The sequence below is a fragment of the Hemiscyllium ocellatum genome, chromosome 17, assembly GCF_020745735.1.
Source record: "Hemiscyllium ocellatum isolate sHemOce1 chromosome 17, sHemOce1.pat.X.cur, whole genome shotgun sequence".
Lineage (NCBI taxonomy): Eukaryota > Metazoa > Chordata > Chondrichthyes > Orectolobiformes > Hemiscylliidae > Hemiscyllium > Hemiscyllium ocellatum.
The window spans coordinates 1,213,162-1,235,924 of record NC_083417.1 but is presented as its reverse complement, the minus strand read 5'-3'; the positions used below and the strand labels follow the sequence as shown (position 1 = coordinate 1,235,924).

At 42.4% G+C, this 22,763-nt stretch overlaps 2 protein-coding genes across 3 annotated transcripts in view; one reads left to right on the top strand and one right to left on the bottom strand.

Annotated features, from left to right (window-relative positions):
• acsf3 (acyl-CoA synthetase family member 3) overlaps positions 1–22,763 on the top strand; it is a 159,034-nt gene that overhangs the window by 51,930 nt on the left and 84,341 nt on the right. The window contains exon 1 of one of the 2 annotated variants that reach the window (XM_060837544.1): positions 5,849–5,910. The exons of the other annotated variant lie outside the window; for it this stretch is intronic. The gene's annotated coding sequence lies outside the window, so the exon portion shown is untranslated. Of the gene's footprint in view, positions 1–5,848; positions 5,911–22,763 lie in introns of those variants that run through there. 2 annotated transcript variants of the gene reach the window in all.
• Positions 1–22,763, bottom strand: part of cbfa2t3 (CBFA2/RUNX1 partner transcriptional co-repressor 3) — a 127,771-nt gene that overhangs the window by 96,312 nt on the left and 8,696 nt on the right. The window lies entirely within an intron of this gene.

The window sequence follows — 22,763 nt, the reverse complement described above, 5'->3', positions numbered from 1 at the left end:
TGCGTTCAGTTTTGGTCACCTTGCTATCGGAAGGAAGTTATTAAACTGGAAAGAGTGCAGAAGAAATTTACAAGAATGTTGCCTGGATTCAAGGGACAGAGTCCAAAGAGAATAGTTTTTATTTGTTTACTGAGATGATGCTGAAAAGGTCATCATTTGCTATTTGTTGCTAAATGTGTTTGTGGAGGAGATATTGAGCCATGTTCTTTAAACACCGCACTATGTGAGGTGTAGGTACATGCACATTGCTGTTAAGGGAGCATACCTGTGTGTTTTGACCAGTGATGAAGGACCTGCAAAATATTTCAAAGTCTGAATGAGGGTAATTTGTATGTGGCGGTGTTCCCATGTGTCTACTGCCCTTGTCCTTCTGGTGGATAAAGGTGTTTTTGAACAAGGCGGAGGGAGTTTTGTAAATGGTACATATGTTCCACTGTTGGTCAAGCAAAGTGCTTTGTCCTGGATGGTGTTGAGCTTGTTGAGTGTTGTTGGAGCTGCACCCATCCAGGTAAGTGGGGAGTATTCCATCATACTCCAGACTTGTGCCTTGTGGACACTGGACAGGCTTTGGGGAGTCAAAAGGTGAGTTACTTGCCTCAGTATTCCCAACCACTGCGTTTATGTGATGAGTCCAGGAGAGTTTCTAATTAATGGTTCCATTCCCACCCTCCAGATGTTGATAGTGGTGGGAATTCAATGATAAATGTACTGAACCATTGGTGGTGATCAGGCACCTTGCTGAAGATGGTCTTTAATCGGCTCTTGTGTCCTGCAAATGTCACTTGTCACATGTCAGCCCGAACCTAAATGTCACCCAGGTCTTGTTGCATATACACACAGACTGCTTCAATATCTGAGGAGTAGGAGGCTTAGCTATTTTCTACAGGAGTTTCGCAGAGTGAGGTGCAAGCTGACTGAAGTGTATAAGATCGTGAATGGTCTCGACAAAGTACTTGTCAAAAGGATCTTTCTTCTTGTGGGTCAGTCCAGTCCAGAACTATTGTGCGTTATTTTAAATTAGGAATCACATTTTCAGGACAGAGCTGAGGGGAATTTATTTCTCTCAGAGGTTTGTGAGACTTTGGAACTCTGCCTCAGAAGGTGGTGGACATGGAATTAATGAACATTTTTAGACAGTGCAGGAGAGATTCTTGTTTGGCAGAGTAATTGGCGGCACGGTGGCACAGTGGTTAGCACTGCTGCCTCACAGCGCCAGGGACCTGGGTTCAATTCCCGACTCAGGCGACTGACTGTGTAGAGTTTGCACGTTCTCCCTGTGTCTGCGTGGGTTTCCTCCGGGTGCTCCGGTTTCCTCCCACAGTCCAAAGATGTGCGGGTCAGGTGAATTGGCCATGCTAAATTGCCCGTAGTGTTAGGTAAGGGGTAAATGTAGGGGTATGGGTGGGTTTCGCTTCGGCGGGTCGGTGTGGACTTGTTGGGCCGAAGGGCCTGTTTCCACACTGTAAGTAATCTAATCTAATCTAAAGGCCATTTGGGGGTAAGTGAGAATGTGGAATTTGAAACAAACACAGAGTAGCCATGAGAGTCTCGTTTAGAGTGGTGCTGGAAAAGCACAGCAGATCAAGCAGCATCTGAGGAATCTGATTCCTGATGAAGGGCTTTTGCCCGAAACTTCGATTTTCCTGCTCCTTGGATGCTGCCTGATCTGCTGTGCTTTTCCAGCATCACTCTGATCTAGACTCTAATCTCCAGCATCTGCAGTCCTAATTTTTGCCTACAGGTTAGGCATTGTCTGATTGAATCATATAGAAAGCTCAAAGAGCTAGATGGTGTGGTCACATTTGACATGTTCATATGAATGGTGCTGAACATCGGGCAATTATTGGTGAACATTCCCTCACTTGTGACCTTCAGATGGAGGGAAGATCATTGATAAAGTATGATGTGGAGGGGCTGGTGTTGGACTGGGGTGGACAAAGTCAAAAATCTCAGAACACCAGATTATCGTCCAACAGGTTTATTTGAAACCACAAGCTTATGGAGCACTGCTCCTTCCTCAGGCAGCTAGTGAAACAGAATACATCGGACACAGAATTTATCAGTAAAAGATCAAAGGGTGATACAACTTATGCAAATGTATCGAACAAATCTCAATGGCTCTTACAGTCAGTCATTGTGGCATTTTATAAATTCCCACTTTGGAAGTAAAAGCAGTTTGACTTCAGGCTGAGATACAAACAGACCTGAAACGTGGCCTCACTCTCCTCCAATGCACTGCCCCGAGGAGTTACCCTTACTCTGGTAAAACCTCAAGTTATCATAGTGCAGTGATTTGAAAGAAATTCTGGGATTTACATATTAATCCATCGAACCCTGCACCTCCATTCTAACTCATTAAAGACAGAATAGTCATCGAGGTTTGTTCAATACATTCGTGTAAGTTGTATGACCTTTTGACTTTTACTTATAACTTCCGTGTCCAATGTAATGTTTCTCACTAGCTGTCTGAGAAAAAAGCGGGGACTCTGAAACCTTGCAGTTTCAAATAACCCTGTTGGACTATGACCCGGTGTCATGTGATGTTTGAAGCAGCTGAAGTTGGTTGGACCAAGAATACTAGCCCAAGGGACTCCTGCAGATCTGACCTGGAGCTGAGGTGACTGACATCCAACAACTGCAACCATCTTCCTATGTGCCAAATATGATTGTAAACAGTGGAGAGGTTGCCCCCAATACACACTGATTTCAGTTTTGCTAGGATTCCTTGATGCTGCACTCGGTTGAATGCAGCTTTGATGTGAAGAGCTGTCACTTTCATCTCACACCTGGAGTTCTGTTCTTTTGCCCAATTTGGACTGTATTGAGGTCTGGAACATGTAGTCCTAGTGACACTCTCAATTTGAGCACCACTGATTAGGTCATTGGTGTTTAATTGGAGGGAAGTGTTTTGGATATTGAACATGCTGTCTAACCAAAGGTCAAAAAAGAGGCCAAGAGAGGTTGTTGAGAGATGGAGCAGTGTGTTATTGGAATATAGGTAGAAGCCAGACCTATGTCTTCATATTGCATCGTGATGGGCAACAATGAGATGAGAAAGAAGATGAGACCAAGAATGACTTTTTGGGCACTAAGAGGGAAGACTAGAGAGAAGAATCAATGCTGGAAATTATCTGGCAAAGACTGAGCTTGAGCAATTAGATTCCAAGGCGGATCAGTGATCGATGCCTCAGTATTTAGTCTCTACAATAGCTCCAAGAATTGAGTAAGTGAACCAACCGCAATCAGATTGAGCAAAAGTCAAGTAAATCGCTTCTCGTTTTCACTCATGAAAGTCTCTAGTATGTTGCAGGCTGATAAAACTCACATTGTGAGATGGCAAAGTGACAGAAAGCAGTGACTTCTGTGTTTATCAGGGAACACAGCTGTGTCCGCACTTTGGACATCTGTGAGACAGGAAAGCCTTTGCTGCTGCAGTTGTGGTTCAAAAGCCGGTGTCCTCATTTTAATAAAGAGAGAGCTGCGGTACTGTTTCAGTGCTTGACTTCTGTCATGTCTGTTCCTATGAAAGTTGTTTAGTAGAAAGTGTCTGTTTAACATTTATACAGAACACACCCGTGAGAATGTGGGATATGAGCTTGGTTCTCCTCGCTCAGAGGTAGGGACATTACAACTGCACCACAAGAGTCCTATCAAAAGTTTATTTTATCTGTTTAATTATAGACCCACTAAACTGAAACCTCTTCTGCCGTCACATCTCTTTGTTCACTGATTCTGCACAGAATTTCCCATAACATTCCACAACCACTGTATTATTTTTCTCAGATCCCAACCTGTACATGATGCTCAGGTGTAACTGGTTTCTGGAAATACCGGTGAATTAATGTCTTCAATTATTGTCCCACTTCCAATAATGTCATGTGCAAAAGCTCCATCGTCAACTCAAAACTTTCTATATTTAGTATTCTGGCAAAGAAATACAATCTGAAACGAAGGAGGAGAAAGTGGGGCCTGCAGATACAGCAGATGCAGTGTGGTGCTGGAAAAGCCCATCCAGTCAGGCAGCATCCGAGGAACAGGACAGTCGACACTTCAAGCATAAGCTGTTCATTAGGAATGAAGGTCTAACCCAGACTGAGGTCAGCTCAAAACAGTGTCACTGCAGTGTATCGACTAATGTTTCTTTTTGCAATTCCTTTTTATTTTGTTCTGTTGCTGAAAATTAAAATTCATGACTAAAATTGAATGGGCATTTGACAATAAAAATAATTCAGGAATATAATTTAGGTAATTTGGATTTGGTGAGTAAAAGCCTTACTTGGTAGAAAGAAGATGGAGGGAAAAGAGTTTCAGAGTTATGTCGTCTTGAGATTGAGAGGCCCAATGGTAACTCTTGTTAAAGACTTGGTTTGTGATGGTGAATGAGGACTGAATTCAGCAGCAAGAGAGAGCATTTATCAAACACACTCAACCTCGTGCTCTAAGTAAAGGTAGAGACTAAAAGACCATCCAAGATGAGTGCATTGCAATCCAGGTCCATGCTGTTCTTCCATTACCACCACTTGCAATGAACTCTCCTTCTTGGTTCACAAGAAGTCAGTGTTTAATGAGAACCACAAAACCAGACAAAATACCACAGGTGCTGAAAATCAAATACAGAAAAGCAGAAAATTCTAAATTGACTCAGCAGGTCTGGTAACATCCATGGAGAGATGAGGACTTCCAAATCTCTTGGTTCTGCATCTTCCTGCAATATTTCTCGATTTTAATACAATTCATTTCCTCTATTCTTTCTGCCAAAATCTTACATTTTTCAACATTATATTCCATCTGCCAAATTTTTGCCCATTCACTTAACTTGTCACTATTCCTCTGTCGGCTTTTATTGTCATCCTTGCCACCACTTAACACCAATTTTTGCATCATTTGCAAACTTGACTAGTCCATTCACTTTCCTCATCCTAGTCATTAATCTATATTGTATATAATTGTAGTCACAGCACTGATCTCTGGGGCAGTCCACTAGTTGCAGGTTGACTTCCTGAAAATGTCCCCTTTATCCCAACTCTCTGTTTTCTGTTATTTAGCCAATTCTCTACCAATGCTAATATACCACCTCCAACACCTCTTACCTTACGAAGCAGATTAATGTGTGGTACCTTATCACACACCTTCTGAAAATCTGAATATGTCATATCCACTGCTTCTCCTTTATATATTCTGCCTGTTACCTCCTCAAAAAATTCTAGTCAATTTGTCAGCCATGATTTCCCCTTCATGAAGCCAGGCTGATTCTACTTGTTTATATGACAGAGTTTTAAATGTTCTGGTATTACATCCTTTATCATACACTCAACCTTTTCCCAGTTACAGACATTGAGCCAACTGGACTATAGATACATTTTATTTGTCTCCTTCCCTTTTGAAATAATGATGTTCCATTGACAGGTTTCTAATCTTCAGGTACTTTTCCAGAATCTGCGGATTCCTAGAAGATTAGAACCAATGCATTCACTATCTCTATCACTACTTTCTTCAAGATCTGAGATGCATCCCATCAGGTCCAAGAGACATATTGGGCTTTAGCCCCATTAGTTCACCTAACACTTTATCTCTTGTGATGGGTATTGTATTCATTTTTTCTCCTTCTTTTGCCCCTTAAATTATTTAGTAATTTTGGATTTATGAATATAGTTATTCTAGTAGTTATTAATGCCTCTACTGTGCAGACTGACACAAAGTATGTATTTAACTCCTGCCATTTCCTGCTTCCCCGTTATTATTTCCCCAGCCTCAGACCCGAAGGAGCCTAGCTTCACTTTAGCTTCTTTCTTCATTGTTAGGAACAACAAAGGTCAAAAAACATTGTTGCCGTAGTTGACAGAATCCCCTCACAGACATCAAACTGTTGGACAGAGGATGAAGGAAAACTAATTGGAGTTTGTAATAAAGGTAAGATAGAATTGTGGGGGGACTTTAATCTTTAAATGGACTGGATAAATCAAACTGACAAAGATGGTCTGGAAATGAATTCGGTGAATGTTTTATGCAGTTTGCAGTTACAAGTGTCATGCAACAAAGGGAGAAATCCTATTTTTGATCTAGTATTGTGCAGTGATGCAGGGTTCCCTAATATTCTGTGAGATATTTAAAGAAACAATGCAAAATGCTCACCGAAAATATATACCAATGACAAAACTCAATAAGAAACATTCTCCTATAGGTTATCAGAGAGGTTGAGGATAATTTTAGGTGAAAGGAACTTCTATTATAGAAAACAATGTTAGAAGTCACATGACACCAGATTATGGTCCAACAGATTTATTTGAAATTACAAGCTTTCCAAATGCTGTTCCTTTGTCAGGTGAAGGGGAGAGAAATGCATAAGCACAGAATTAATGAGCGGAAAGATCATTTCAAGATATTTCCAGGTAATTAAGAGTATCAAACCATTGGACAAATGGTATGAGTGGAGTGTTGACATCTGAATAACGAGGTGATCAAAAGTGTCAGACATTGAGAGTAAAGAGTCAGTAGCTGAACAGCAAGTGAAGGGATGACCATGATCCAGTTAATTCAGGCAGAGATAATGACAAAAAAAATCAAAAATAAGATGATGCTGGAGACAGACCAAATGGCTGGAATGACATGACAGGTATAAGAGTCACGTGATAAGGGTCTAACCAAAGTAACACGTAATCCAAAACTGTACAAACAGGAACACCACCCACCACACATATTGTAGGTACTCATGTGACTTGGCCAATGTTATCCACCTCATATGTTGCAAGAACGGATGCCCTGAGGCAAGGTCTATCAGAGAGACCATGGAGGTGGTGCCACAACAGATGACAGACACTGCACAACAATTGCCAGGCAGGAGTGTTCCCTCACAGTTGGAATACACTTCAGTGGTCAAGACACTCAGCCTCCGATCTTTAGATCAATGTCCTCCAAGATGGTCTTCAAGATACACAATAACTCAGCATTCAGGAATTCCTGAAGAAAGGCTTATGCCAGAAACATCGATTCTCCTGTTCCTTGGATGCTGCCTGACCTACTGCACTTTTCCAGCAACACATTTTTCAGCTCTGATCTCCAGCAGCTGCAGTCCTCACTTTCTCCTAGTCCGTTTTGGGGATAAGCCCTTCATCAGGAACAGGGGAGGGGGAATTACAAAGATATTAGGCAGGAACTGTGGAAAATAAATTGGGAACAGATGTTCTCAGGGAAATGCATGACAGAAATGTGGAGGTTGTTTAAGGGGCGCTTTGCTGTGAGTGCTGGATAGGTTTGTCCCACTGAGACAAGGAAGGGATGGTAGGGTGAAGGAACCTTGGGTGACCAGAGATGTGGAGCATCTAGTCAAGAGGAAGGAGGAAGCTTACTTAAAGTGATGAAGCAATGATCAGACATGGCTCTACAGGGTTACGAGGTGAAGGGCTTATTCCTGAAATGTCGATTCTTCTGCTTTTCGGATGCTGCCTGACCTGCTATATTTTTCCAGCACCCCTCTCTCGACTCTGATCTCCAGCATCCGCAGTCTTCACTTTCTCCCAGGGTTACAAGGTAGTGTTGTGAAGGTGTAGAAGTATACTGTACCTTTAAGACAATGAAGCAATTAGCAAGCACATAGAGTGCTGGAGAATTTACATTGTAACAATTGGTCCAGCAACTAGCACAAGTTGAGTTGCTATGAGACAAAAACAAATTTGAGTTCGGCCAATCAGTTTAAATTATACCCCAAAATACCAACCTCCAATCAAGTTTAAGTTTAGTTTATTGACAATATTAAAAGCCAATGACACAATCTGACGCTTTGGTGTATAAGACAAGGAAAAATTGAACAGTTGAAGGGAAAATTGCCAAGCCACTAGCATGTACAGACTGCCCAGAAAATAGCTCTCTCAAAGGTACCTTTATCTATCAATGACCTGTGAAGCATAATTCCAAAGAAGATGAAAAGAAAATAGAGAAAGATACAAAGAGAAGGTTCGACAGCTGCCTGGTTTTGAAATTTTAACTTTTGGTAAATCTTACTCGGGGGTTTTATCGGACCAGTATTATAGAAGGGAAAGTAAAAGATAGATTAGAGGAAGGAGTTATAACTCGTGTTAGTCAATTATTCTCTGTTTTACCTGAAGAAAAAATGTTGTTAATTTTTACTTTAAATAGTTCTTGGCCTCTCAAATTTTCACAGATTTCTGCACAGGATAAATCTTTTCTATATTGCTGGTTTAAATTAGAATGGGGGTTTATCCGTGAGATAACAGTTTGGGGCTTGTCCAGGATTTCAACTGGTTTAGACAGATTTGAATAGATTTGGAGGTATAAAACTCCTAGCAGATTTAAACACTTGCAGGTAAGTGTCCTAGATCTTTAAATTAAATGTAATTGAGACAATTTGGTTAATTTCAGTGACTGGTGGTTGATTAAATTAAAAGTGAGAACAATGGATCTTAAAATTGCTAAAGGGGTTCTGGAATTTGAAGGTGATTCTCAAATTTGCCAAGAAAGTTCAGAAGGAAAGAAAAAAGCTATAGTTTTAGAATTAGCAAAGAAATTAGATTTGGGTTTAATCAAGGGCAAAAGTAAAGCTGACATTGTAAACGAATTACTCAAACACTTCGGTGCGTCACAGAAACTGACAAGTGCAGTAGAGGGAGAAAACCCTAAATTACAGTTGAGGAAAATGGAGTTAGAAGATAAACAAAAAGAGAAGGAGAGAAAGTTCTTAGCTGAGCAAAGATAGAAAGAAGAAAGGAAAAGAGAAAGAGAAGAAAGGGAAAGACAAAGAGAGAGAATTTGAACTTGACAAGTTGTGACTTAGTCAGCAACGTCAGGTTTACACAATGGAGATTAAAAGAGAAGGTAATGACATGTAGAAATATGTCAAAACTCTGCCACATTTTGATGAGAAAGATGTTGAAGCCTTCTTTATTTCATTTGAAAAATTGGCTAGGCAGATGGAGTGGTCCGAGGATTTATGGGTAATGCTAGTTCAGACTAAACTGGTAGGCAGAACTAATCAGGTATTTGCCACACTGTCAGATGAGGGGTCAGAGATTATGAAGAGGTCAAACAGGCTATTTAAATGCTTATGAATTGTTACCAGAAGCATATAGACAGTGGTTCAGAAACATAAAGGAGGAACCAGGTCAGATATGTGTTGAGTTCGAAAGAATTAAACATAGTCATTTTGATAGAAGGGTGTGGGCCTTAAAAATAGGTAAGATGTTGAGGCTCCACGAGAGATTATTCTGCTGGAAGAGTTTAAAAACTCACTTCCACAGATGATAAGAATTCATGTGGAGGAACAGAGAGTTCAGGAAGTGAGAAGGGCAGCAGAATTAGCAGATGAGTACATGTTGGTGCATAAGACAAGCTTCCTGTCAGAATTTCATCCTGTGAGGGATAGAAGTTGGGAGAAGGGGAGATCCTAGACTACAAAACAAAGAGTAGACAACACTGTGGTAAGAGTTATCCCAGGTTAAAAAAGAAGCCTAAGAGGGTGAAAAGTAGGTGAAAGGTCTCAGGTGTTTCCATTGTGGTAAAGTGGGACACAAAGTCACAGGGCTGGTTGTTAAAGAAAGGCACTGTGGGAAAGGATGTGGTAAAAGCTCAGCCAATGGCATGAGTGAAGATAGGAAAGGTGACCCCAAGAAGAACCATATAGTGTACTGCCTCAGCAGGAGCTGGGTATGGAGTTGTACCTGATCTCTACAAAGAATTTGCCTCTGTGAGTAAAGTTTATCAGAAAGGACAGGGAAAGGGCAAAAAGTTATAATTTGGAGAGATACAGGATCTAACCAGTCACTGATAGTAAGGGATGGGAGCAAATACGCAATCTTTCTGATCTGTTACACGACAGTGTGGTAATTTGTGGGATAGATGGACAGATATTTAACGTTCCCGATGTAAGATCAGGTTGGAGTGCCAACTGAAGACTGGGGAAGTTACAGCGGGAGTGATTGAGTGTCAGTTCCAGGAATCCAGTTTGTTGGGAATGATTTGCCAGGATCCAAGGTGGGAGTGACATCCCTTGTTGTGGAGAAGCCCAAGGAAGACCAAGAAACAGAGGGGGGTATAACAGAAAACAGTCTGACTTTTCCCAGACTGTGTTGTAACAAGATCTCACTATCATACATCACAGCACAAAGTGAAATCTAAAGAGAAAGGTGAAGGAGTTGAAGTTTAGTTTGCAGACACCCTGTTTGATGCAGTGGTGCAGGAAAACTCCGGACAAAGGGTCAGGCAGAAGTGTTAGGCCTGAAAGGCTAAGGGACTTGCAACAGCAAGACAAGATGATACAAGATAGATATGTGGATGCGTATTCGAAAAAGGAGGCAGAGAATATTCCAGAGGGTTATTATCTGAAAGCTAGAATCCTAAATCAGAAACGGTGACCACGGCAGGTTAGTGCAGAGGAGAAACGGGCCGAAGGGCACCAGATTCTGTTGCCTGTAGCATACAGACAGGAAGTGTTATGGGTAGCACATGAAGTGTCTGTAGGAGGTCACCTAGGTGTAAGAAGGACTCAGGCTAAGGTACAAAAATATTTTTATTGGCCTGGAATACACAAGGATGTAGTTAACTTGTGCCAGAAGTGTCATACATGCCAAATGGTAGGTAAGCCACAGGTGGTAAGATAACCAGTACCTTTGTTGCCAATTCCCACATCTGAAGAACCTTTCACCCGGGTTATAATTAATTGTGTAGGTCCCCTCCCGAGAACAAAAAGTGAGAACTGGTACTTGTTCACCATAATGGATGCGTCTTCCAGATTTCCGGAGGCAATTCCGTTATGGAGTATCAGGAGAAAAAAGGTGTTGGAGGAGTTAGTAGCTTTCTTCACATGGTATGGGCTACCCAGAGAGAATCAGTCAGACCAAGGGTCTGATTTTACTGCTAGGCTGTATAAGGAGGTTATGGATAGTTTAGTTACACAGCCTCCCAGGGGTGTGTACTCAGCCCCCTACTGTACTCACTGTATACCCATGACTGCATCGCCAAATACCAGACTAATGTCATTGACAAGTTCGCTGATGACACTACCATAGTTGGTCGAATCTCAGATGGTGACGAACAGACTACAGACGGGAGGTGGAAGACCTGGAAAAATGGTGCACTGAGAACAACCGAACTCTCAATGCCAGCAAAACCAAGGAACTCACAATTGATTTTTGGTGGGATGTTACTCATGCCCCCCTACACATTAACAGCACAGAGGGGGAACATAGAGAGTGTCAAACACCTGGGAGTGGTCATCCACAACAAGCTTTCTTGGACTCTTCATGTGGACGCACTGGTTACAAAGGCCCAACAACGTCTCTTCTTCCTCAGGCAGCTGAGGAAACTTGGCATGACAGCGAATAACCTTGCCAACGTTTATAGGTGTGCCATCGAGAGCATCCTGTCTGGATGTATCACTACCTGGTATGGCAACTGTACCATTCAAGATCAGAGATGGTTACAGAGAGTGGTGAACTCAGCCCAGACAATCACAAAGGCCAACCTCCCATCTATAGAATCCATATACCAGGCCCACTGTCAAGGAAAGGCCGCCAGCATTCTCAAAGATCCATCCCACCCTGGCAATGTTTTTCTACAACCTCTACCATCGGGGAGAAGGTACAGAAGCCTGAACACACGCACCAGCCGGTTTCACAACAGGTTCTACCCTACTGTTGTTAGAATCCTGAATGGACTCACAAACTCCTAACATTCGCCTGTACCTGTGTTTTTGTTTTTACCGCTGTTTATCTATTGTTTACCATCTCTGCTACTTAACTCTGTGATCTGCCTGTATTGCTCACAAGACAAAACTTTTCACTGTGCCTCAGTACATGTGACAATAAATTCAATTCAATTCAACTGAATTCACTTTAAATCCAGTGCGTATCATCCTGAATCCCAGGGAGCTTTAAAAGGGTGGCATCAGACCCTAAAGACCATCTTGACAGTATTCTGACCGGATTACCCGAATGATTGGGATAAAGAATCCCATTCGTATTGCTTTCCATTAGAGGTGCCCCAAATGAATCTACTCAGTTCACTCCCTTCAAGTTAATGTTCAGGCATGAAATGAGAGGCCATTTAAAAATAATTAAAGAAAAATTGACCAGACCAAAGTCAGAAATCTCACGTTTAGATTATGTATCGGAGGCGAGGAAGAGATTAAATCGAGTAGGTGAGTTAGCTAAATAGCACCTAAATAGGACGCTGTGGAGAATGAAGCAGTTAATAGAGAAAAGTTCTGAGCCTCGGATATTTTCCCAAGGGGATGACGTTTTAGTACTGTTACCAGTGACAGGAGATCCCTTCAAAGCCAGGTTTAGTGCTCCCTATCAAATTGAGAAAAAGTTGAGTCAGGTGAACTATCTAGTAAAGATTCCAGATAGAAAGAAAAGGTGGCAGGTCTGTCATGTGAACGTGGTAAAAACAATGACTGCAGATGCTGGAAACCAGATTCTGGATCAGTGGTGCTGGAAGAGCACAGCCGTTCAGGCAGCATCCAAGGAGCAGCCTGAACTGCTGTGCTCTTCCAGAACCACTAATCCAGAACCTGTCATGTGAACATGCTGAAACCGTATTATACTAGAGAGAAAGAACTGGAGAACCAGGTGTTAGTTACTGCCCCGCAGAGTAAGGAATCAAATCCAGATGATGTGGGTTTTGATGTGCCTCAAAGTAGATTAAAAATGAAGAAGACCTTGAGGAGTGGGATAGGTTAGTAAGCTATCTGTCTCAGGAGCAGAGAACACAGTTGAAAGATTTGTTACTGCAGTATAAGATCATGTGTAAGAATCAGCTGGGGAAGACTAATGCTATTGTACACGAAGTAGACACAGGGAATACTGCTCCGCTAAAACACTACCCCTGTTGGCTTAATCCTTTCAAAGCCAGGCAGGTCCAGATATCATTGAACGAAGCCAGAGTGAGTGGAGTTTGCCAACCATCTTAGTTTGCAAACTGGACAGGACTCAACGATTCTGCGTGGATTAACAGAACATCAACGCTGTTACAAAATTGGACTCGTATCCAATTCTGAGAGTGAAGGACTGTTTCAAGAAAGTCGGACAAGCCAGTTATATCACCAAGTTGGACTTACTGTGTTACCCGAGAGTGTGGTAATTTGTGGGATAGATGGACAGACATTTAGTGTTCCCCTATGTAAGATCAGGTTGGAGTGCCAATTCAAGACTGGGAAGTTACAGTGGTAGTGATTGACAAAATGTCAGTTCCAGGAATTCAGTTGTTACTGCGTGTTTACATTCCTGATGAAGGGCTTATGCCCGAACGTCAAATTTCCTGTTCCTTGGATGCTGCCTGACCTGCTGCGCTTTTCCAGCAACACATTTTCGGCACTGCGTGTTTACTGGCAGGTACCTTTATCAGAGACAGCAGAAGAAATTTCTGAGTTTGTAACTCTAAATGGACTATATCAATTTAAATTGATGCCCTTTGGAATGAAGAATGAACCCGCCATGTTCCAGAAACTCACGGACAGAGTTGTGGCTGGGTTATCAAACTGTATAGTGTAGTTGGACGATGTGGTGATCTTTAGTAAGTCCTGGAAAGATCACAGGGTACAGTTGGCAGAGCACTTTGAATGACTACAAGAAGCAAAATTTGTAATAAATTTAAACAAAACTGAATTCACAAAAGCAGAGGTGATGTTCTTGGGCCATAACATTGGTCATGGAAGGTTAACCCCATGGAATGGAAGGACAAAGGCCATCGAAGAATTCCCACGATGAACCTCGAAGGAAGAGGTGCTTCGATTCTTAGGACTCAGTGGATTCTATTGGAAGTTTGTTCCAAACCTCAGCTGTGTAGTGGCCCCAGTAATTGATTTGCTGAAGAATAACGCAAAGTTCTGGTGGACAGAACTGTGCCTGGAGGCATTTGACCACTTGAAAGCCATATTAACCACCAAACCAGCAGACTTTTCAAAACCTTTTAAAGTCACAGCCCCAAAGACTGGGATAGATTCAGAATCCAAAGGATGACTAAAAAGACAATAAAAAGAGAGAAAATAATCTTTGAGGGCAAAACGCCCATGGTGTTGGAGGTAATATATTGGCTTGTATTGACAATTGGCTTATGGACAGGAACAGCAAGGGGGGAATAAGATGTTTCAAAGGGGTCAGTGCTGGGCCAACAACTGTTTACAACAAAATATTAAAGATTTAGAGGAAGAAAATTAATGTACTGCAATCAAATTTGAAGCCAACACTAAAGTATGCAGAAAGGCAGGTTGAGAGGTATACAAATAGTTTACAACTCAAAGGGACTTGGAGGTATTTGTTAATGAATCATAGGAAGATAGTTAATATGTGCAGCAAACAATCAGGGAAGCTAATGGATGTTGGTCCTTATTTCAAGGGGGTTGGAGGATAAGAGTATTGCAACTGTACAAGGGGCTGGTGAGACCACATTTGGAGTACTGTGAGCAGTTTTGGTCCCCTTATTTAAGGAATGATATCAGATACTTAATTGAAGTGCAGAAAATTATGAGGCACAGAAATAGGGTGGATAGTTGCAGTCTCTTTCCCCGGGTGGAAATGTCGAATAGAACACAGAACAAAGAAAAGTACTGGATGTATGTTTGCTCACTGAGCTGGAAGGCTCATTTTCAGATGTTTCATCACCGTATTAGGTAACATCTTCAGTGAGCTTCTGGATGAAGCACTGGTGGTGTAGCCCGCTTTCTACTTATATATTTGGGTTTCCTTCGGTTGGTGATGTCATTTCCTGTGGTGGCATCATTTCCTATGGTGATGTCATTTCCTGTTCTTTTTCTCAGGGCATAGTAAGTGGGATCCAAGTCAATGTGTTTGTTAATAGAGTTCTGGTTGGAATGCCATGTTTCTAGGAATTCTTGTGTGTGTTTCTGTTTGGCTTGTCCTGGGATAGATGTGTTGTCCCAATCAAAGTGGTGTCCTTCCTTCTCTGTATGTAAGGATAATAGTGAGGGAGAGTCAGGTTGTTTTGTGGCTAGTTGGTGTTCATGTATCCTGGTGGCTAGTTTTCTGCCTGTTTGTCCAATGTAGTGTTTGTTACAGTCCTTGCACGGTATTTTGTAAATGACAATAGTTTTGTTTGTTGTCTGTATAGGATCTTTCAAGTTCATTACCTGCTGTTTTAGTGTGTTGGTGGGTTTGTGGGCTGGCAGTCATTTCTGAGATGTCTTTGATGTAAGGGATAGTGGTTAGGGTTTCTGGGCGTGTTTTGTCTGCTTGTTTGGGTTTGTTGCTGAGAAATCGGTGGACTTTGTTCATTGGGTACCCATTCTTTTTGAATACACTGTCTAGGTGATTTTCCTCTGCTCTGTGTAGTTCCTCTGTGCTGCAGTGAGAGGTGACTCATTGAAATAATGTTCTGATGCAGCTTCATTTGTGGATGTTGTGATGATTGCTTCTGTAGTTCAATATTTGGTCCATATATGTTGTTTTCCTGTAGACGTTAGTTTGAAGTTGCCTATTGGCTGTTCGCTCTACTGTGACATCTAGGAATGGCAGTTTATTGTTTTCCTCTTCTTTAGTGAATTTTATACCAGTAAGGATATTATTGATGGTCTTAAAGGTTTCCTCTAACTTGTTGCGTTTAGTGATGACAAAGGTGTCATCCACATAGCGGACCTAGAGTTTGGGTTGGATGGTTGGCAGAGCTGGTGGCTCAAGTCTCTATATTATTGTCTTTGCTAAGAACCCTGATATTGAAGATCCCATGGGTTTTTCGTTGGTTTGTCTGTAAGTTTTGTTGTTAAAGGTGAAGTGGGTGGTAAGGCACAGGTCCACTAGCTTGACAATACTGTCCTTGCTAAGCTGAAAGACCACACAGGACTAAACAAGGAAGAGAAAAAAAGAAAACCTGAAAAACTTGCTGTATTAAGGTTAGAGGAGGTGGATGGGAGGGTGTAGGTGCAGGGTCTCGGGCTTAGATCTCACTCACTTAAAAAAAACAATCACTTGCCCTTCCCGGCAGCCCTCGCCTCTCTCTGCCCTCTCTCCTCGCTGCTCTGTAAAAAGTGTACAAAATACTAGGGGACATGGGTTTAAGCTGAGAGGGGGACAATTTAAAGAAGATGTATGAGTAAAGATTTTTATACAGAGGGTAGTAGGTGTTTGAAATGCGCTGGGAGGTGGGAAATACAATAACGATGTGTGAGTATCACATACAATAGTCACTGATGTTTTGGGGAAGATTTTTGAACAGATTGAATAATCGGAGAGCATGTGCTCACTGTCACTGGGACATGGAACAAGTTAGGAAGATCCTGTGGGGTCAGCCAAGGCGTCTCATTCTATTCTGGTCATTATCTATAGAAGCATGTAGTCTCATTTATTGCTCCACACAACAAACTCTCAGTAAACTCTCCTCGAAAAGGAGGAGAGAGAAAACAGTATGACAGTGTGAGGGTGTGAGTGCAACTTTAGGAATGTCCAAATATGAGATACTGTGAACAATTGTGTTTCTTCCAAATAAGGTAATCCATTAAAAATATTAGGGCAAATGTTCTGGAATTATCCAAATGCCAATCTCTTTATTTCAGGCTGAAATCACCAAATACTCCAGATCTATAGAGTACCCTGATCTGTAAGGCTCAGTGTCTCTATGGTGGCACTTTTACTCAAGTTTCAAGAAAGTTCCTCAACATTGCCAATTCTTGCTGATCATTACATAACTACTGAGGACACATGGGTTTATATACTTGGTCTTTACTGACTATATACTGAAGTGTACAATTAAGGACTGACCTGCAGGAAGATTACTTCAGCATCCTCTGTAAGATCAATTCTGGCTGTCGCTTTATGGTGACATACAGTTCACAATAATTTTCTCTAATCCTTCAGGAGGATTGTCAGTCCTTGCAGAGCCAGGTTCAGCATTTTACAACTGCAATTAAATAAATGTTTGCAAAGATAAATTAATTTACAATTCTAAAGTTTGAGTAAATTTGAGCTCCTTGCAGCAGACTAGCTTTCATTTAATTTTTGATGGTTGTCCCAGAGCTCATTCCTGGATAGGGCTCTGAGTCTGGGTGAGTGTTTTGCTGAGGGAGGTAGTGAGTACTGTGAAAGGAGATGCATTTTCTGCCACAGAGGAAATGACAGGCCTGTATTGAGCGATAAAGCTCCAAAACACAGCAGCAGTTTCCCAGCCAGGAACCAGCTATGACCAAACCCATCTTCCTTTCCTGTAATTCCAGCAACTTCCACCTTGACAGAAATTCGGGTCAGTTCGGGGGTACTTGCCCAGTATCCCAGGCTAAGGTCCAGTGCAAACAGGCAGAAACCAAAGCACAGTCTTGACTTTGTTATTGTATAGTGTTGGAACTATACTTCGGAAAACAGAAGAGAACCACCTATACAACGTATTCAAGAAGAACGGATACTCAAAAGATACAGTGCGCAGATTCCTCAAGAACAAACCACGACAAGCTGACCAAACACAGCCAGAAACCCTAACCACCTTACCATACATCAAAGAAGTATCAGAAATGACAGCCAGACTACTAAGATCCCTCGGAATCCTAATAGCACACAAACCCACCAACACTCTCAAACAAAAACTAACAAACTTAAAAGACCCAGTACAACCCATGGACAAAACCAACATCATCTACAAAATTCCATGCAAGGACTGCCACAAACACTACGTAGGACAAACTGGAAGTAAGTTAGCCACCAGGATACACGAACACCAGCTAGCCACAAAAAGACACGACCCTCTCTCCCTCGTAGCCCTACACACGGGTGAAAATAACCCACCATTTCGACTGGGACAACACATCTATCCTGGGACAGGCTAAGCAAAGACATGCCAAAAAATTCCTCGAGACCTGGCACTCCAACCACAACGCCATAAACAAACACACAGATCTAGACACCACCTATCAACCCCTCAGAAAACGAACAGGAAATGACATCACCACAAACCCCAGGAACCCCAACCAGGTCAAACATATAAATTGAAAGCAGGAGACAACAGCTTCACTTCACTTGGAGGTCGCCACTGATGATGTTACCGAGCCAGGTAATGAAATGTCTGGATATCAAACCTACAGCTCAGCGAGCAAACCTACACCCTAAACCTCAACCTGAGCTACAAACCTTCACAAACCTTGCAAAAATTAATAAAGTCTCTCAAATTACTGGTGAGTAAACAGCAAGATAAAAGTAGATGTCAATAATGAAATGAAAGACTTCCTTATGAAATGAATATAAACGCAGAAACTCTTGTTGGTCAGGCCTCTGTTGGACAAATTAGTTCCATGGTAATTCTGTTAGTTGTGACGTTATTGGAATCTGCATCTGGGCCTGGCAGGAATTTTATTCCTCATACCTCAACACTAGCCTACATTGGCCAGTTATGCTCTGGATTTAAAATTCCCATCCTTGTCTTCAACTCCCTCCTTGGCCTCAACACTGAATGTCCTTACATTGTCCTCTAGACCAAAATGTGCCACGATCTCTGCACATCCGTTCTGGTCTCCCTGGATGTTTTATTCCCATCTTTGGTGACCCTGTAGCCGTGTCTCTGTAATTGCAGCTACTGTATATCAGAAATAATTTACCAGTTAAGTTCTAATAATTTCTGAAGAAGAGTCATATTGGACTCAAAATGTTAACATCTATCTCTTAACACATTCTGCCAGACCCGCTGAATCTCTCCAGCATTTTCTTCTTTTTGTTTCAAATTTCCAGTATCTGTAGTATTTTTCTTTTATTTGAGTTGACTTGCATAGCAGGCCTCTCACTAACTCTCTTAGGAAGATGAATAAATGGCATCACATTGTGAATAAAAAATGAGGTCTGCAGATGCTGGAGATCACAGCTGCAAATGTGTTGCTGGTCAAAGCACAGCAGGTTAGGCAGCATCTCAGGAATAGAGAATTCGACGTTTCGAGCATAAGCCCTTCATCAGGAATAAGAGAGAGAGCCAAGCAGGCTAAGATAAAAGGTAGGGAGGAGGGACTAGGGGGAGGGGCGATGGAGGTGGGATAGGTGGAAGGAGGTCAAGGTGAGGGTGATAGGCCGGAGTGGGGTGGGGGCGGAGAGGTCAGGAAGATGATTGCAGGTTAGGAGGGCGGTGCTGAGTTGAGGGAACCGACTGAGACAAGGTGGGGGGAGGGGAAATGAGGAAGCTGGAGAAATCTGAATTCATACCTTGTGGTTGGAGGGTTCCCAGGCGGAAGATGAGGCGCTCCTCCTCCAGCCGTCGTGTAGTTGTGTTCTGCCGGTGGAGGAGTCCAAGGACCTGCATGTCCTCGGTGGAGTGGGAGGGGGAGTTAAAGTGTTCACATTGTGAATAGAAAGTGAGATTTGTCTGGTAACAAGTAGCTGATGGGTTTGTGAAATTGTGAACAGTACAGAAGCGGCTCTTTGGTCCATCAAGTCTACACCAACAAAAACTCCTCTACATCTCCATTAGTCCAGCTTTCCAGCACTTGAATATTATGACTCTTCAAATATTCATCCAAGTACTTTTTAAAAGTTAAGAGTTTTCTGTCTCAACTACCCTCACAGGCAGGGCCTTCCTCATCCCCACCACCCTCTCGATGAAAAATCTTTTCATCAAATCCCATCTAAACCTCCAGCCTTTTACTTAAAATTATTCCTCCTTGTTCTTGACCCTTGAACTAAAGCTGCTTTTTATTCACCCTGTCCATATCTCTCAGAATCTTATACACGTCTATTGGGTCCCTTTCAACATTCTCTGCTCCAAACAAAATAACCTGAACTTATCCAGCCTCTGTTCATAACTAAACTGCTCCATCCCAGGCAACATCATAGAACATAGAACATAGAACAATACAGCACAGAACAGGCCCTTCGGCCCACGATGTTGTGCCGAACATTTGTCCTAGCTTAAGCACCTATCCATGTACCTATCCAATTGCCGCTTAAAGGTCACCAATGATTCTAACTCTGCCACTCCCAGAGGCAGCGCACTCCATGCCCCCACCACTCTCTGGGTAAAGAACCTACCCCTGACATCCCCCCATACCTTCCACCCTTCACCTTAAATTTATGTCCCCTTGTAACACTCTGTTGTACTCGGGGAAAAAGTCTCTGACTGTCTACTCTATCTATTCCCCTGATCATCTTATAAACCTCTATCAAGTCACCCCTCATCCTTCGCCGTTCCAACGAGAAAAGGCCGAGAACTCTCAACCTGTCCTCATACGACCTATTCTCCATTCCAGGCAACATCCTGGTAAACCTCCTCTGCACCCTCTCCAAAGCTTCCACATTTTTCCTAAAGTGAGGCGACCAGAACTGCACACAGTACTCCAAATGTGGCCTTACCAAGGTCCTGTACAGCTGCAACATCACCTCACGACTCTTGAATTCAATCCCTCTGCTAATGAACGCTAATACACCATAGGCCTTCTTACAAGTTCTGTCCACCTGAGTGGCAACTTTCAAAGATCTATGAACATAGACCCCAAGATCCCTCTGCTCCTCCACCTTACTAAGAACCCTACCGTTAACCCTGTATTCCGCATTCTTATTTGTCCTTCCAAAATGAACAACCTCACACTTGACAGGGTTGAACTCCATCCTGGTGAACCTCCTCTGCACCCCTTCCAGAGCAACTGCATCCTTCCTACAGTGAAGAGACCACAACCGCACACAGTACTCCAACAATACTCCATCGACTTGACCTAACCAAAGTTTTGTCTAGCTCTAATATAACCTCCCTGCTCTTACAATTAATGCCATGACTGAAAAAGAAAAGAGTCCCATATCCATTTTTAATTCTCTATTAAATTGTTGCAGCGCCTGTGGACAACTGGGTGGACTGTACCTTTAAAAGAGTTAAAAGCAACAGAACTACCTGACACAGCACCAAGATACAATGTAACATTTGCTTGAGCAACTTGATTAACTCGTTGCCTGGAGATGACAAAGCAGATTTGAATTTGGCCAATCAGTTTAAATTATACCCCGAAAAATACCAAACTCCAATCCAGTTTACATTTAATATATTGACAATCTTAAAAGCCAATGACACAATCTGATGTTTTGGGGGGGGAAAAGACCAAGGAAAAATGAACAGTTGAGAGGAGAACTGTCAAGCAACCAGCATCTGCAGACGGCCTGGAAAAATAGCTCTCTTAGAGGTACCTTTATCGATCAGTGATCTGTGAAACAGAAATCCCTATGAAGAAGAAAAGACCGAGGAAGATATAAGAGAAGATTTTGATATCTGGCTGGCTTTGAAAATTTGAATTTTTGGTAAATCTTAATCGGAGGTTTTATCAAACTAGTATTATAGAAGGGGAAGGTAAAAGAAAGTTAGAGGAAGGAGTTGTAAATACTTGTTAGTTTATTATTCTCTGTTATATTTTAAGAAATAAAGTTGTTAATTCTTACTTTAAATAGTTCTTGGCCTCTCAAATGTTCACAGATTACTGCACGGGATAAAGCTTTTCTGCGTTACTGGTTTGAATTAAGCCGGAGGGTTTACCCCGTGTTATAACACAAGTACCTCAAGATTCCTCTGTTCTTCTGAGTTTCCTAGCGTTCTGTAACTCCTCTTCTGAGCTCTCTCTTTTGGTCTTTCCTGGCTACCTTGTAACCCTCAAGCGCCCTAACTGATCCTTCACATCTCATCCTAACATAAGCCTTCGTCTTCCTCTTGACCAGAGATTCCACTTCCTTCATAAACCACGGCTCCCGTGCTCTGCAGCTTCCTCCCTGCCTGACAGGTACATACTTATCTAGGACACACAGGAGCTTTTCCTTGAATAAGCTCCACATTTCTAATGTGCCCATCCCCTGCAGTTTCCCTCCCCATCCTATGCTTCCTAAATCTTGCCTAATCACATTGTAATTGCCTTTCCCCCAGCTGTAACTCTTGCCCAGTGGGATACACCTATCCCTATCACGAAAGTAAACATAACAGAATTGTGATCACTATCACCGAAGTGCTCACCTACTTCCAAGTCTAACATCTGGCCAGGTTCATTACCCAGTACCAAATCTAATGTGGCTTCGCCCCTTGTTGGCCTGTCTACATACTGTGTCAGGAAGCCCTCCAGCATACACTGGATAAAAACTGACCCATCTATAGTACTCATATTGTAGAGATCCCAGTCAATATTTGGAAAGTTGAAGTCCCCTCATAACAACTACCCTGTCTCTCTCACTCCTATCGAGAATCATCTTTGCTATCCTTTCCTCTACATCTCTGGAACTATTCGGAGGCCTATAGAAAACTCCCAACAGGGTGACCTCTCCTTTCCTGTTTCTAACCTCAGCCCATACTACCTCAGTTGACGAGTCCCCAAACATCCTTTCTGCAACTGTAATACTGTCCTTGACCAACAATGCCACACCTCCCCCTCTTTTACCATCTTCTCTGTTCTTACTGAAACATCTAAATCCTGGAACCTGCAACAACCATTCCTGTCCCTGTTGTACCCATGTCTCTGAAATGGCCACAATATCGAAGTCCCAGGTACCAACCCATGCTGCAAGTTCACCCGCCTTATTCCGGATGCTCCTGGCATAGAAGTAGACACACTTCAAACCAACTTCTTGCTTACCGGTGCCATCTTGCGTCCCTGAAACTTGATTTTGGATCTCCCTACTCTCAACCTTTTCTATACTCAAACTACAATCTCGGTTCCCATCCCCCCCCCCCCCCCCGCAGGATTAGTTTAAACCCACCCCAATAGCCTTAGCAAATTTCCCCCCCAGGATATTGGTACCCCTCTGGTTCAGATGAAGACCATCCTGCTTGTAGAGGTCCCACCTACCCCAGAAAGAGCCCCAATTATCCAAAAA